Source organism: Primulina tabacum, chromosome 15 (genome assembly GCF_025594145.1).
Source record: "Primulina tabacum isolate GXHZ01 chromosome 15, ASM2559414v2, whole genome shotgun sequence".
In the NCBI taxonomy this organism is placed as follows: Eukaryota; Viridiplantae; Streptophyta; class Magnoliopsida; order Lamiales; family Gesneriaceae; genus Primulina; species Primulina tabacum.
Window position 1 is genome coordinate 24,921,572 of NC_134564.1, and position 13,347 is coordinate 24,934,918.

Consider the following 13,347-nt stretch of genomic DNA (forward strand, 5'->3'; position numbering starts at 1 on the left):
AAAATACTAATAACTAATTAACATGCTAAATAAAATACTAATCCCCCACTAATTTAGTAGCACCCCTAATTTTAAATAAAATGCACAAATGTCAAATTTTCAAGATTTAAAATCACCAACTATTCAAATTAGTATTTTGAAAAGTTTAAAATCTTAAAATCACCTAATAAATTAAATTAGGCTTTGAAATGCTTAAAATTTCATAAATCATTTAAAATACTAATTTTATTGATTTAAAATAAAATACCACATTATTCATTAATCGCCTAAATTGTCACCGGTCTCTTTTTCCGATCCCGTATCGAATATTCGCTTGAAACATAAAACTCAAGCAAACATTTTAACGCGCACCAAATAAACATGTAATAACTTAAAATAATGCAAATCATAAATCGTGCATCAATAAAAATCATTTTAAAAATTAAATAAATAATTTAACAATTTAATAAAGGCATGGGTTTACGTGTACTGATCTTAGGTTCTACAGAAAGTGAGCTAAAAATGAAAAAGACAGGTGATGATGCTGGTACCTCAACACATGCAGGAACTAATACAGACACAGAAGAAGAACAAGACTAGTCGTCTTTGTTTCTATTGTTTCTTTGCAATCTTTGCTTTTTTTTTTCCTTTCACCTGTTGCTAAGTCCTTATGTTCCCTATGTTTTGTTGCTCTTATTTGTTCACTACCTAATGAATCACCATTCCATCTGTCTTCGTATAAAATCTTACGATTTCCAGTGGTCTATGATGGTGAGGACAACATTGTCGACAACACAAACAGTCTAACATGTTTAATTCAAGGGGAGAAATACTCTTTCTCTCAGGGGGAGCTTAAATGACTCAACTAACTTTGATGTTTGCAAGAATTATCATTTTTGAATGTTTTGTCCAGTAAGACAAAAAGGGGAGATTGAAAGGGATATTTTATTCCTTTAATATTCTTGTGATTTGATATTATCAATTTAAGATTTTGTCTTTCTAGACTATAATATCTAACTTGATTTAATTGACTTATCTCTAAATACTATAAGATTTGGTTTTAATATGGTATTTATCCCTAGTATATTTTATCCTAGTTTAAAAGAGTTTTATGCATATTAAACTCTTGTTTTCATGTTTGTAGTATTGATTTTATGGGAGGATAATATGACCAAGATAGGGTTGCATATATATATGGAATATTGAGAGAAGTGAAAGATGGGGGACAAGGGGAGACGACATTGAGAAGTAATCTGCTGAAGTTTTGTTGAATTCGCACAAGTTCAGTACTAAAGATATTCGTGTGAAGAACTTGTGCGATTAATTCACATACTTACCGTGTTGCTGATTGGTGTTGCCAACACACTCGACGAACAACACTGACGCAGAGTGCTGATCGAAGAGTGGTTTCGTTTGGTTTTAAGCAATACGTGTTTGTTTTATGCATCTAGTATTTGGTTTATTTTGATGCATTTTAATTCCTTGGAGTGTCAAGGAATCTAGTTTTTTTAATCTCGCTAATATTGTTTTGTGTAAACGAATTACATAATTTTCTAGTGAATTTTTGTCATGAGGCGTTGCACAAGTATTTGTACTTGTGCGTAATTTATCTCTGGTCTTTATTTAATCAAACTAAAACTTGTGTGTTATTAATTAAATTCCGCTGCATGTTGTATACTCGTGTTGACAACACCAGTGCACAACACTAAACTTCTGATACACACACAATATACTTGGTTGAGCAACTCGTGTAGAATACTATTTATTCTTTTGATTATTACTGTCATACTTGATTACTATTTATTATAATTGATGTAACCAAAAATTTATAGATCATGTCTGGTGTGGTGAGCTACTCAATCTTTTGATTTTCAGAGCGGGTTGGACAAAATTCGGTATGTGATCTAACCAAGCAAGTCATGAAAATGCGTTTGACTGAAGTGAGCTAAGACAACAATGGTGGTGTCAGGACATTGTTAGTTGAAATGAAGTCTCAAAACGCATGAATTATTTATTTTTGATGAAATGTGGTGTTGAATTTTAGTTTTTGATATTGTATGATGGAAATGTTCTAAATTTTAATTTAAGCATTAACATGTTAATAGTTTTATATTGTTAAAAATTTTGTTCATTGAAAAAGAAAATTAATAATACTCATCAAATTTGAAAAAAATGATACGATTTTTCCAATGTAAAAATTTAATATAGTAATTTTTAATTGCAAAATTATTAATTTAACATAAAAGAATTAAAATGTTTATATTATTTCATATAAAACTGTGTGAATAATGTTTGTGGAAGAGGGAAAAAAATGGAATGAAAAGAAAAGAGAAAAAAAGAGGGAAAAAAGTGGAAAAAAAGCAAAAAATAAAAAAAATAAAAAAAATGCTATCATTTGCTGTGCTTACCACCACCATAGGTGATCCGGGTCCAAATAGATATAGTACTACTATTTTAGCAAGTTGTATGCATACTTAAACATCATTTAAGAATTCAGTTTACTTATATTAACTGATAATCCTTAGGCCATCTCTAGCTCTTTAAAAATCTGATCGCAAGATTAACTTTAAGATAGTGGAATTTTTACATCGAATATAAAACTCATCTCCAACTCATCAACTCTGTACTCTATACTAAGAGGAATGTTATCAAAATATTTCTTATTATTTTATACAAGAAAATATTTATCCTCACATTAATTATATAAATACATTAGTTTATGCTGAATTAATTTCTATATTGAAGTTAATTAAAATAGTTAATTAATTTAAATTACTAATTAAATCTATTTAAAAATTAATTTAAGAATTTTAATTAATTTAATGTAAAAATAAATTTTACGATTAAACTTATCACCGGAATTGACATCTGTACCCATATATGTTATATTTAGGGGGCTTTTTCTTCTTGAAATATTTGAATGGGCTCCGCTCGAATGACTATGATAAAAGGCTCGACTCTCTGAGCCTTTTCCTTCATGTAATGCTTCCCGGGGTTAGATCGAGTTTGGCATGGTTTCCTATTAAGGAGCGGGTATGAAGGTTAGTCTCTTACCTTGCAGCCATGTTAGGATCATGGGTGAGGCTCGGGTCGGGACCGGTATGGATTTTTCATGTTAAAGGAAGGGCATGCCTCGGCTCTTCCATGTTGAGGTTCTTCCATGGTCCGACTCTTCTGCTCTTCCTTGAATCTGCTCTTCCCATGGTGCATCTCTTCCATGTATATGCTTTTTCATGGATCTGCTCTTCCCATATTGGTGTGGATCTCCCATGGTCGATAAAGGTATGCATAGGAAGAGCAGGGTTTTGCTTGGAGAAAGACCAGACATACTTACAGGGGTGTCGATAATTATAAGGCCAAAATAGCTACAGTACTACCATTTTAGCATGTTGTATACATACTTAAACACCATTCTTAAACTCAAGAATTCAGTTTACTTACATTAACTAATAATGCTTAGGCCATCTCCGGCTCATAACATTATCTTAGCGCAACACTAACTTTAAGATAGTGGAATTTCTACACCAAATTTAAAATTCACCTTCAACTCATCAACTTTAAACTCTACGCTGAAAAAAATATTATCAAAATAAATCTTATTATTTTATTTAAAACTAATTTATTCCACAGAATATTTATCCAAAAATTAATTATATAAATACATTAATTTATGCTCAATTAATTTCTATATTGAAGTTTATTAAAATAGTTAATTAATTAAAATAACTAATTAAATCTATTTAAACAATTAATTTAAGAACTTTAATTATTAAAATGCATTTTAAATAATTAAACTTATCACTTAATTTAATGTAAAAATACTATTAAAAATAATTATACAACACATAAAAATAATATTAAGATTAATACAAACACTAAAATGATGTAATGATGTCACAAAATATAAATGAAACATGAATATCTAACTTTTAATTAACTAAATTACTATATAAATCTCATAAATAGTCAATAAGTGCATCTTGTAGTGCGAAGTGAGTCTGTCTATCCTAATTTTTTTCATATACCAAGCAATAAATTCTTGAAAACTTATATTTTGATATGTAAGCATTTCCACATTTGGAGATGATGTTTTAATCGTATCTTGGATTGGTTTATCCAGGTCATGCTCATCTTCGATAATCATATTGTGCATTATAATGCATGCATTTCTTCTGTAAAGAACGTTCCGAGATGCTACAATTTCAAATCAAGATTGAATTACATCGAACATGTGTTTGACATCTTTTCTAAAAGACTCTTGTTTCATTGCAAATTTTTTTCCGGACCGCATAGATCATGAATAGTTTGCGCAAGAGTGAAACATTTGGGGTATATATATGCCATCATCTAAGTAATATTCTTTATGGTACTCTTTTGCACCAATGAAGTAATGTGCCAGAAGAGCGGTGCCTTGTGCGAGATTTGAAAATAGATTGGACGCCTCAAGAACATTAATGTCATTGTTAGACCATGGCATAAGAAAAAATATATGTTGAAATGTCCACTACTCGTTTTTATTAAAAAGTACTAGAATTTTTTTCATCATGAATAGGCCGAAATTATACATATTTTTATATACATATTTTTAAAATAATTTGACACTATTTTAAAATAAAACAACCAACTATATTTGAAAATTCAAAAGAAAGAATTCAAAACATAAAATCGTCAAACGTTTTACCAACATAAACTTAGCAATATTTCAAAATAAAGATAACTCCAACAACCTCTCAAAAACCACTCAAAATCCTTATAAAACTAGTAAAAATCTTTAACATAATCTTTAAATCATAAGTGCGGAAAACTAACGCTGGTCCTCGAGTTATGTGCACCTTCATTCCAGTAAGATCAACCATCAAGTCCCTCAACATCAATATCATGCTCACCTGCATCGATCACACCAAGTGAGTCTATTGATTCAGCAAACCATAACCATAATAACAAGTAATATATATACAATCACATGCAATAGTGAAAATACTTTTACATAACATAACATTTCATGAACATGCATACACATAAACAATTTTATTTTTATCATAAACATTATCATATACATTTCCTTTTCATCATATACGTATACATTTTCTTTTTCGTTGAATTCATATCGTTAATTGTGACTTTCGTATGCTGAAGGTCGATGGATCCATCTACGTATAACCATAGTACTGGGCGGCAGGGACATTAGCGACACTCTCACCCATCAACTGAGCCTTGGCCTTACATATCATCGTATCATCATAATCATCGTATTAGTCACAATTACTTCACTTCCTTCAACATGTCATATTTTCATCACTTTATAAAACTCATGCATATAATAATCGTTTTTCTTTTAAACCAAGCATGCAACATATCTTTTATCATCAATGTTTTATCATAAAATTCCTTAAATATTTAAAATAATCATATTAACATATTTTACAGAATTCCGGGCACTGTCATGAAGTTTACTACTTTTCATGTGTAAAATGACCGTTTTACCCTTAGACGTAAATATTTCTCGATTTTGACTTTTCTTACTTTCGTTAACACTTGACCATCACAAATAAATATTTAAGCTTAAATTAAATTTCTTATATTTTTATTTGGCTTAAATCCATGGTTTTCGATTTAATTTCGTAATTATTAATTCGTAGTGCGTTTTAGTCCCGAATTAATTCAAACTTTATTATTAAATTTCCAAATTTTAAACATAGACTTTTTATTCCTAAACTACCCTCGTGAACCATGATTCGACCCCCGTGGACCATGGTTTGAACCCTTAGCCATTTAAAACCCTAAAAACGAACCCTAGCATGAACCCTTGAGCCATCTCTCGGTTTTATCGAGCTATACTCGAGCCACCTTGAGCCAAGACCCTCCCACCACCTATGGACCCTACTGACCAGCCATGACCCCTTGAACCAGCCCTTAGCCCACATCAACCCCCTGCAAGAAGACAAGGAAGCATGCGCGAGTTCATCCACCCTATCGCACTAGGACTCCTATCGCACTAGGACTCCTACCCTCGAGCCACCACCGAGCCCAGCCCCTTGTGAACAATCACCAGACCTAACCTAGCCTAGCCATGACCAACCTGGCCGAGCCTTGATTCCCACGCTCAGCAGCTACACGCGCTTGGCAAGGTAAGAGTCCTAGCTCTCTTGGACTCCTCCTCAGCCGCGGTGCTTGAGTCCTAGCATGGCTAGGACTCTACCTCACACTCAACCACGCCTGGCCCGAGCCCTGGTCCTGCCTTGGACGAGCCGTGCGCTGGTGAGCTTCGTAGCCGAACCCTTGTATCAAAAAAGGCAATTAATTCGTTCCAGCTTATTCTAGTTCGTGTGCCACCTTAACCGTGCATCATGTAGCCCTTAAACTAATGTAAAAACATCCATCCATGATCCCCTAACGTGGAAGCCACTTCACGCAATTATAACATAAGTTTTGAATAATGAAATCATCAATTATTCACATGTTAATGCATAAAAACGAAAATAATCATAAGGCTAACATATTTTTCATGCAAACACAATTCAAACATGTATTATGGTGTGATGGATAAGAAAAAGATAGTTAAGACGTGCCTTTGCATATTTTACGCACGAAAATACGTTGAGATGTGAGGAACTGCGATGAAGAACCTTGGGTGAATTTCCTTTGCAAAAATCGTGAATTTTCCCTTGAATAATTTCGTGTGCGATTGTGTTTTCTGATGGGGAAGAGTCCTTGTGGTTTAGGGGTAGGGGGAGTGTGTATTGTGTGGGTTATGGGAGGGTTTAGGCTTATTTATTGTTAATAAAACATGTGTGCAAGTTAGGACCCATTAGTCTAGTATAATAGGCCCAAAAAGTCCATTGGTGGATATTTAAATTATTTCATTTGGAAAGTTCGTGAAAATATTAGCCGAGTTCAAGAAAAATGCATATTTTAGTCGAAAATCGAATACCGTTAAAAATTACGTCTCGGCGTATAAAATCACCTCAAAATTCCTTATTCTTAAAAATATCATAAAACATCAACTTTATTTTAAATAATTAAAAGCAATTATTCAATAAAAACATTTTCCATTTTTCAGCCATCGGTCTCCGTTCCTCGATCGCATCTCGAATAACCTTTAAAAATAAAATTTTATGCATTCAAGTAGAAAACTACTTCCTAACCATATAAACATATCTAACTTAATTAATTAAAGAAATTAAAATCATTTAATTAACTATTTTCTATTTTCCCTAGATTTGTATGCAGTTGGATTGCGTCGTCTTAATTTTTGTACCTTACAATTCCTCCCTCCCTTAAATAAAACTTCCTCCTTGAAATTAGAACTTACCGAATAACTCCGGGTAGCGACTCCTCATGTTCCTCTCGGTCTCCCAAGTAGCTTCTTCCTCCGAGTGATTTAACCACTTGACTTTGATCATTGGTATAACTTTGTTTCGGAGTATTCTTTCTTGCCTAGCCAACCATATTCCCATCTAATGATCTAGGGAACATTATAATTAATGGCAAATTGTAAAATAGCAGGAAGTGGTTCAAGCTGAGAATTAGCTTGTTGGAATTTTCTCCAAATGTTTTTGACATTACGAGGTAATATGGTTGGCATTAAACCTCATAAAAAGAAAAATGTTTTAAACCATGTCGGTAAAAATTGATTATTATCATCTAGTTGGATTTTAATCCACCATGAATGTTTTCTTTGAGAATTTTCATATATAACAATATTATCCCATGCCTTAATATAATCATGATAACTATGCATATTAGGCATAGCTTGAAAAGTGTTTAACTGTCGAGCTTGTTCTAGAGCAAACCCCAATTAGCAGTCGGTATTATCTTTATAATAATCATTTTAGAAAATACATAATCTCTAACTCTATCAATGTGTTGAATTTCAACAGATCATTGGAAGTATATCTTTATTTAAATAGCTTTGCGCTATATAGACTGGAGATAGACCTTTTAGGTCATTATCAACATGACAACAATTTATATATCCTGAAAGTATATATGGATATTTAAGTTCTTTTTTAGAACCTTTTAAAGCAAATATTGCATTATGATAGTATTGAATATCATATGCAGTTTCATCATCTGTAAATTCAGTAATGAGATCAAATTTATCCTCAGTTAAAGGAATTTTATCCTTTTCTGTATTGACTCTTTTATTAGTCATGGGCTTGTTTAAGGGTTTTTTTTCCCTATTGTTAGTTTTTTCAAGACCGTTCTCCATGTTGGATCCGTGTAAAAATTCTTTGGTTAGAAAATCTGGAAAAAAAATTAGATTTTCCAGAAATATGTATAATGTCAAAATCAAAGTATGCTAATATAGCTTGCCATCTAGCAAAAATTTGTTTAGATGCTATAATTTTTACATATTTTAAAAGAATATCTTTTGGTGAATTGCAATCAACTCGTAAGAGAAATTTTTTATTTAAAATATCACTTTCAAATTTAGTGATACATTTAACAATAGAAAGAATTTGTTTTAATTTTGGAATAATTCTTTTTAGTATTGTTCCATATTCCTGATGTATATCTAACAAGAATCTCTTTAGATTCATTATTCATTTTTTGTTTTAAAATTCCTCCATATCCAATTTCAGAGGCGTCTGTTTCAACTATTTTAAATGCTTCAGGATTAGCAATATCTAATCAAGGAAGTTCTTTAACTCTTTCTTTTATTTTTTTTATTGCTAAAGTATGACTATTTGTCCATTTAAATGCTTCATGATTAACAATATCTAATCAAGGAAGTTCTTTAACTCTTTCTTTTATTTTTTGTATTGCTAAAGTATGACTATTTGTCCATGGTTGATGATTTTTCTTCAACCTTTGAAATAATAATTTACAATCTTGAGCGAGATCTTTATAAAAATCTCCTATATAATTAAGACTACCAATAAATCTTTGTAATTGATTTAAATCAGTGATTTTATCAGGAAATTTATCATCAAAAACAATTGCTCTTTCTATATGAATCATTATTCCATTTTCAATATAATGACATAAGATTTTATCTTAGTTTGGAAAAGTTTTATCTTTTTATGATTGACTGATTAGCCTGCTCTTTTAGTGGCTTGAATAAATATATTAAAATGTTTAAAATGCTGATCAATATTATCAGAGTAAATAAGAACACCATCTTTATAAATTATGATATAATCTATATATGGATTATAGATTTCATTCATAATATTTTGAAATTCCATTGGATCATATTTTAATCCAAATGGCATAACATTCCATTCATAATGTCCAAATGAAACAGTAAAATCTGTTTTATATTTATCTTCTTCTTTTAGAAGAATTTGATAAAAGCCTGATTTTAAATCAAAGGAAGAAAATATTTTTCCTTTAAATAGTCTATTTAATAAATCTCTTTTATTTGGTAATGGATGTTTTATCCATTTTAATGCTTTATTAATTGTTTATAATTAATAACAAGTCTATGAGCCCTTCTTTCTAACTCAGGTGCATTTTCTACATAAAATGCTGGGCAACTCCATGGACTATTACTTGATCTAATTAATTCTTTTTTAAGAAGACTATATATTTCTTCTTTACAATATTTTAAAAGTCTAGGCCCCATTGCAATTGGTCTTGCTTTGGTAGAAATCTTATCATCAGTAAAATCATCTGTATAAGGAAGACTTATTTGATGTTTTTTCCTATTCCAAAAAACATTAGAAACTTCTGCACATATCTCTTTAGATATGTTTTCTGAAATAATTTTTATTTTTTCTTGAATTTTTTCAGAATTAATTTTTCTTTAATATTTTTAAAATTAATTTCATCTTTTAATGAAATAACAAAATTTTCTTTGTTAGCTACTATTTTTTGTAAAATATTAATAGATTTTGATACTGGTATTGTTGTGAATGGAAAAAACAAACAATTTCTTTTAATATTAGTATATAAACACTTTTCATTAATTTTATTAATATGAAACAAAATAAAAAAAAAGGTGTTCCTAATATAACAGTGGTATATATATTTTTAATGAGAATAAAAGTAGTGTTTAAACAAACCGTTGAATTACATATTGCCACATCAGACAATTTGTAATTGATTATAAGTGATTGCTTATAAGTAGTTGTTATGAATTGAGTAGTTTTTTAATAGTATTTAGAAGGAACAATTCCTGCACTCATACAATTTACATCAGCTCTTGTATCAAGGAGTACATCTATAGTAATTGTAATTTTTTAAATTAATAATAAGTGTTACTTTTGAGTGTCATTTTTGAGAAAATAATTTGATCAATTTTATTGGTCCATATCATTTGATTTATTTCATTTTCTTCTTTGGATAAAATATTTTCTTCTTCTTCTTCATCAGAAGTAGAATCTTTTTCCCAAATATGATTATTATTAATACTAAGAGTATTTACTCTTTCTTTTAAATAAATTATTTCATATTTTATCTGATCTATCTCTACTTTTAATTCTGAGATAGTATGTTCTCTTTCTTTTTTTTTTTTTCGTAATATTTTATTATAAGAATATAATTCATGTTCTTGTACTATATTTTGTACAAGTTTAGTAGGTTTTTGATTTGTCATATTTAAATAATGTTCTGTAGCTTTTCTCTTTTCTAGAAGATCTTTTATTTGATCTATAAGATCTAAGATGAAAGTTTCTTCATTTGATATAACATTTATTTCTAATCCCATAAAATTTATGAGACAAGCATCGCAATCACAATCTGTATCACAAATTTTTGGTTTTGATATTTCAAATTCACTATTAGAATCACTATTAGATTCTTCATATATTTCATCATTACAATATTAATATAAAAATCTTTTTGTTTTAAATCATCTTCTTTATTTAGAAGAATATTTATTAATGATTCTTTTAAATCATTGTCTATATTAAGATTATTAATCTTTTTCTTGACGTAATATTTATTAACTTTATGTCCTATTTTTCCATATTTCCAACATTACTGAAACTTTGTTTTGATCATTATTTTTTATAGTCTGTTTAGACCTTTCTTGAAATATTTTTTAGATTTATTTTTATCTTTAGAATAATATTTTTTCTTTTTTTTAAAAAATATCTTTTTCTTTTCTTATTCCTTTTAGGATATTATATTGGTTGAAAACCTATTTGTTCACAAAAATCACTTATAATTTACTATTTTCTTCTTTTTGCATATCAAGTTGTCTTTTTAACTTGATATCATTGCAAAGAGTTATTCCTTCTGCAATTATTTCTGCAGATAAATCACCATAAGTGAGTAAAGTCCAATCTATAGAGTTCGTTGGAGATTTAGATTTTAATCTATTTTTAACTCTTTCAGCAAAAAGAACAGGAAGTCCTGAAATGAATTTTTCTTTCCGGAAATTTGCATTGCAATCATTTCTGGTTAAAACTTTTGTCATAAAAACATTTTTATACTATCTGAATTCAGATAATGTTGGACATCTTAAATGAATAAATTGCTCTTGAGATCTATCTAATTGAAGCTTTTTAACCCCAATAAAATTAGATAATATAGTATAAATAAGTGTATTTACAGCATCAGATTCTTCTCTACCATTAAGATCAATTATGGAAGAATTAAGACTTTTATTCTTTGCTACTTTTGAAAGATAAAAATCTCACCAACCTTGAAGTTGGCCAGTGAAACCAGTAATAACAACTTGGGCAATTTGACTATAATTATTACCTTTTATTTTAGTTGCAGAAGAGTATATTAACATCTGTTTAATAACAATTTTTATCTGATATTCAGAATTTTCATCTATATTCCATTCGGTAATGGCTTCTCCATTAAATTAAACGTATTTTTTCTTTTCTTCAATTTGAAGATCAATTGGTGTTGCATTTTTACAAAAAGGTTTTACAATTGAAACTTTATGCATTTTATTAATTTGAATTTCTTCATCAGAAGAGCTTGAAAAATTTTCAAGATGTTCAGTTTTGGTTATTACCGAAACAGAACCTTTTTCTTTTGTATTTGTTGGAAACTTAATTTCGTAGTTTGACAAACTGAACGAAAAAATATTAAACAACTGATCAAGGAAAATAAAGGTAACTGATAGTTGCTCGAACTAAAGATCAGTCAACTGGATGATCAGTTGAGAACTGATCAGTTACACAACCATCAGTTTATCCTATCAGCTAAAAAGAGTAAACTAAGTCATCAGCTTTACACGTCTTCAGTGAAAAGGACGTAGCCCAACAACCGACAGATTGTACAAAGAGCAGCAGGAACGCCGCATCTCAGAAATGCTACAGTGTACGATTGTCAGAAGAATGTTGACGTGGCTATCAACGGATATAAAGGTTCAAAATGCAGTCATTGTTACCGTTGGAAGCAAAGCCTATAAATAGCCAAAAAGATCGGCTGAAAAAGGTTACCGAGTCATTATTCAACTGAAACCTATTTACAACCATTCTGCACATACAAGTTCAAGTTCATCATCAAAAAGCCCACGCTTATTATATACATCAATAGCTTTCAGGCTATACATTGAGCAAAAAGCATAAATCACTTACTGTTGTATTGTTCAATCTTATAGAGATCAGTTGTGCTAAGAAATTACACATCAGTCGAGTACTGATAAATTGTATTGATACTAAAAGTTTCAGTATTGGCAGTGTTAAGTCCAAACTGAAGTAGGTTTGTACAAATCTTTGTATAGATCAAAGTCTTTTAGTGAATATCCTATCTTCGAGATAGAAGGGGTGACGTAGGAAGTGTTTGAAATCTCCGAACATCCATAAATCTTATATCTCTTATTTTCAGTATTATTCTATCTGTCATTCAGTTTATTTCCGTACTTTTATTAGTTAACTGATTGACATTGACAAACAAGATTCCTGAGTTCAGTTTATCACTAAACTGACTCATTATCTGAAAAGGCTGTGAAAATTTGAAAGTGTTTGTTCAACTCTCCCCCCTCCCCCTCTAAACACTTTTTCACCTCCCAACCGATCCTATCAATTGGTATCAAATCGGTTGAATCTTGTTTCTTGATATTTCTTACCTACTAAATCTGTTTACGATATCTTTCTTCAACATAATTCCAATGTTCTCAAGAGAAGAGTTTGATGGCTGGAAGATTACAATGTAGGCTCATCTAGCTACACAAGATGATGACATGTGGTACGTATCACCGACGGACCCATGAAAATAATGAAAGCCAAATATTGCAGTGGCAATAACTAATGGTGCACTCCATCGTATTGAAAATACCAGAGAAGAATGGACTGCAGAAGATAAGAGGAAAGCCAACCTAGAAAATGTGGCTAAAGATAATCTGTATAAGACCTTGGATAAGGTGACATTTAGTAAGATCAAGATCTCGAAGACAACAAAGAAAATTTGGGAAAAATTAATCCAGCCGTGCGAAGGAAATGAACAGACTAAAGAGAA